Below are 5,086 nucleotides of genomic sequence, written 5' to 3' on the forward strand. Positions count from 1 at the left end.
AGAGAGAGAGACTTATTGTAATTTCGTAAATGTTTACCAGTCTTCGGTGTTGTAATGCGCCTGCACACGTCACGTGTCATAATTAACCCCACAAATAAATGAATCTAATGTTGACATGTTGATAAAATATTAATATTGATTTCTGGTGAAGGTGAGACTTTTTTTTTTGCGCATCTTAACTCTGATCATTTCCCTGCACGTCTTCTTTCTGCTACAAAAATAATTTTACAGTGTTTTAATCATTTCACACTGAGTTGAAGCGTTGACTGGAAAAGTTACTCAACCACAAAACAACTCAGTGCATCTCCTGTAAATAAAGTTCAGAGTTTTTAAAGAACATAGGAAGTTCGAATTAAATACATAGTGAATGTGAAATATGATATTTTGGAAATATACTATCCATCGTGCTGAATCTGTTACAAATCCAGTTTTTAACAAAAAAAATATATAGCCAAGTTGTACAGTACCTTTTAATTCAGAAGCTGTGTTCTTCTATTTCTTTTTTCCCTTTATCAATCCCTAGTTCATTGGAGCAGGGTTGCTTCCGCTTTTTGTTGTCGCCTAAACCGTTTAGTTTTGGATGATCGGTCAAAGATTCTGACAACCAGCGGGGAGAAGCACGACGCCCAGCCGGGGAGGGAGCGCAGGAGGCCGGACAGATCTACTGGGCTGCATCGGGGAGACGCACCATTAGACAAGGGAGAGCTATGCCTCACAGCGCTGGTCGATCAGGTAAGGATTTCTCCCTCTGCCTCATACTAATGTCAGTGTTTGTTTGCAGGTATGTTGGATGCACCGTGTGGGACAAAACTGTGAGGAGGCGGTGGATTTATATTTGATTGTGTTGTTATTATTATAGAATTTAAAAACAAAAAAGATCAGACAAAGCAAATTGTGTATTTCTATTTATAATGTAGTGATTTCATGTATTTCCACCCAGTTTTTGTTACAGTATAATGTCAGAGATTAAGGTAGAGAAATAACATTTTGATGTTCTGTGTTATTATTATTATTATTATTACTATTACTATTATTATTGTTATTATTATTATTATTATTAGATGCTGTTGTTGTTGAAAATAGTCTATTAACACCACCTATATGCTTGGGGCAGTAATTGAAAACATAGATCACAATCTAATTCACCTCTCAATTTTGGGTTTAGATGGGAAGATCAATGGAAAACAGTTGTAATGATCTAATTAATTATGGCAAAATTAAAAGCAAGTACAAAATCAATCTGTGATGGTGTCGAGGATAGAGTCAAATTGATATCCATCTGCTCCCGTTATAGAGCACATGAATAAGCAATCTAAGGACGCAGCTGATATCCTGCAGTTTGGCATAGCCTACCCATATGGCTTTGGGTGTCAGGAGACACCAAATCATTGTAGGACATTACAAGTGACGCCCGATATAATGCGGATGTTTTGGCTAATGGGGAAAAAACAGATCCGAGGGAAATGCACACAGAATTATAATACTGTAAAATTAGCTCTTAAGTGTAGCAAATAGAAGCACTGGGGGTGGGGGGTGGGGGGGGGCAGTATAAGATGAATCGCGCCCATAACACGTGAGTTTCCTCTATTTACTTCACTGACACCTGGATGTCATCATAGAGATTTTTAAATCCTTTAATGGCGTCTTGCATCCGAGTAGCACAAATTGAAATGTGGTCGTATTTTTTATGAGGCCCATGCTGATGAAAATAAATCAATCCATCATCAAAATAACCCTTCAATAACCCAGCGTTCAAATGTTTGGACGAAACTCCAAGATAACAAGCTCTGCACGCACACAAGTCCAGCTTTGAACTTGCAGCAGCTCCCAAACTGTCGTCAGGGGACCTCAGAGGTCTGCTCACACACTGCAGGTTCCTACCAGGTAGAACAGTTACATTTCTATTCATGTTTTTATTCCACTCTCTAATTGCAGCTTCTACATAAAAGACCAGGTATATTTTCACCCAGATCAGATAACCAATTCAACTGCTTTTTAATCAGTGAAGGTATGTGGCCAAAGGACCCTGACATGAAAACGTTTGGGAAGCCCTGCATCGTCTCCAACACGCAGTGGACACGACAGGAGGATGGGAAAAAACCACACAAAAAAAAAACCCAAGTAATATCGATCGTTGACGTGGACGCGCATTACAGGCCATATGTTTCCAAAAAAAAAAAAAAACGGAGGAAAAGGATTTGTGGAAAAGATTGATTTGTGGAAATTCATCATCCTCCCCTCCCACTGTGTCTTCACTGCCTCCCCACTCCTATATTCTTATTAAAATGCCAGAAACAACAGATGTATTGATATTAGTAGCAGCTCCCAAGTTCATTTCTATTACTTAATATTTGCATTGTACAAAGGGAATGGTGGGTTTTTTAAGGGAATAAATATCAGAATTTAGGCCTAAAATGTAGCCTAAATAATGAGAAAAACAGTTTGTGTCATATTCTGAGTGAAATATATTAAAATCAAGTGTTCTGATGGCTGTGCCGAGTCTTTATTGTACCTATAATGCAGGCCAAAAATAAATCGAAAACAATAATCGCATTAAGTCTTTGGTGGGTGGGATTTTTTTTTTTTTTTTTTTAAGGGATGAAGTCAGGACTAACAGTTTCTTAATTATCACGCAGTTTGTTTTGCTGCAGCACTGTGACACGGGGACGTCAGCGTGGCAGTGCAGAGAGGTACGGGGGGCAAATCGGGGTGTTGTGGGGGAAATAGCAGCAGCTTTAGGGCAAAAGTGCACTGACGTGTGAAATTACAGCCCATGGTGCTACATATTGTACCAGAAGCTCCCTCCCCAAAAAAACGAGGCAGAAACAAAAAGAGGAATCGTCCTCAAACTTGTCCAGAGGGCAGCTGGACGCAGCACGGAGTCCTGTGCCATGAAGTCCACAGACCCTCTAAATACCATGTTGCTATTATTATTATCATTATCATTATTATTATTATTAGTAGTAGTAGTAGTACAGTGCTGTGCAATTTGAGGAACAAATGCATTTATTGCATAAAACAAGTAGATGACAATGACTGCAGTTTTACAGTTTTAGACATTACTTAATCACAGTAACACACTCCGCACTGCACACACACACACACACACACACACACACACACACACACACACACACATTGTGCTAATGGAATCTGCACATAGAAATAATTTTGAGATCATTATGCAGGGGGAATAAAATGATGCAGCTACTTTAGCTAAACAGCAGCCAGTTATAGTCCTGCAGACGTTACTGCTGCAGACCATTAAAGCGAGTACTTTTAACATCCATGAATCTTCTTTGATTGAGTGTTTTTCTCTTTGTTTCCTTTCGGATTGACTTCTTCCGGAAGAGATTAAGAGAGCATAATTCAGCTGCAGTAGGTTTACCCGCAACCTTTGACCCCTGCAGCCCCAGCAGCAGCAGCAGCAGCAGCCTACCTGCCTGCCTGTGTGAGCACAGCGGGCTGTGTAACCTACTGTATGAGCGCCATCTACAGAGCGACGCTGCACACAGGCGGTGAGTACATGGTGGTGGTGGTGGTGATGATGATGATGGTGATGATGGTGATGATGGCCTACTGACTGACTCTCCCTCTGCAGGATGCCAGCTCACCTTGCACAGCTCCTGTGTGACCACACACAGCTAAATACAGTCAGGACCTGCAGCACGGCAGCTTTTTTTACTGACTGAAAATCGTTTTTTTGTACATTAAACTTGACTGAACTCTCTACACGCAAGGACTTCTGCAATTTCAGTGTTAAACGGTGTTTTCTGATTTATTTAAGAACAGGAAGCTAAAAGAATCTATAAGGAAGTTGAGGTGGCATGCTCTAAAAACAGAATATTTCCCAAAATGGACCCAAATATATATTTCTGTTTCAGCTTTGCAAAAAAAAAAAAAGAAAATGTTGCACTAACTAAGCTGATATTGAGATTTTTACACTTTGCACATGAGGCTCACAAAGTGGGTTATTGGGCTGTCAGATATTTTCCCAGAGGTCCGCAGCAAAATGAGGAACAGCTACATTTTCATTCATTATTCATTTCACTTACAACAAAATACAAAGACTTTTTTATAATTATGATTGTTTTAAATATATTTTGTTTAGGCTCTTTGGAGTCAGTTTACAAATGTAGTGGCAACAATCAAACCGGCCCATGTGCGCATCATGAGTCAAAGTGGGATCATGTCTTCCTGTTGGGACTCGTTCATATGAAAACATTTTTGAAGCGTTCGCTTTGAGCAGCAAACAGCAGCCTGACAGTGCTTTACCTCTCTTCTACCCCCTGCCTTTAATTTCCTTGATTCTTCACCCCAAAGTCCCATCATTTCCCATTTCGTCTCCCTCCCCTTCCTGGCTGTCGGATGCAGGGACCTCCTCATTTGAGCTGCAGGTTTTTACGTGGGCGAATCACAAAGTGTTGGAATCTATTGCCTTTGTCTGACAAGTCATCCATCTCTATGCGAGGGATCTGTGGGATGGAGGTAGGGAGGGAGGGGGTGGGTGGGGTGGGGGGGTGATCTGTGGGACTGCAGCTTTTAGAAACAGACACACAAGGAGAGGGGTTTCATTCTCAGCCCAAAGCTTCGCTCAGGCACAGCCCATTCTGGAGGAGAGGGGGACGCACTGCTCTGTACTCCGCCGTGTCCATGTTGTTGTCATCTCCGCCCCTATCTGATTAAACCACAGAGCCCGCCGGTCCTCCACGCCGTCAGAGGAGAGGGATTTTTCGGCCGCAGATTCCCGAGCGGACCCGTGGACACCCAGCTACTGCTTTTGTTTTCCTCACGATGTCCTTTAAACACAAACTGTGACCCGCTTTGAGTCAATGTTGCTGCGCTCTGCACACGCGTGGGTCATGCTTTGCACCTGACAGCCCTTCTGCAGACTTTTCACTTTAGACTTGAACAGGAGGAAAACTTAGCATCGTCCTAAGAAGTTGTTCAGCCCCGCGGACTCTTCCCACACGGACTGTTTTACATCCAAATACAAATCTTTGTATTTTTTTTTACTGCTTTAAAGCTGCACCACAGAGGCGAAACGGCGACCTCAGTCGATTACCTTTCTTTCCTTTGCTATCCC

This window comes from Pempheris klunzingeri, chromosome 12, assembly GCF_042242105.1.
Source record: "Pempheris klunzingeri isolate RE-2024b chromosome 12, fPemKlu1.hap1, whole genome shotgun sequence".
NCBI classification, from domain to species: Eukaryota; Metazoa; Chordata; class Actinopteri; order Acropomatiformes; family Pempheridae; genus Pempheris; species Pempheris klunzingeri.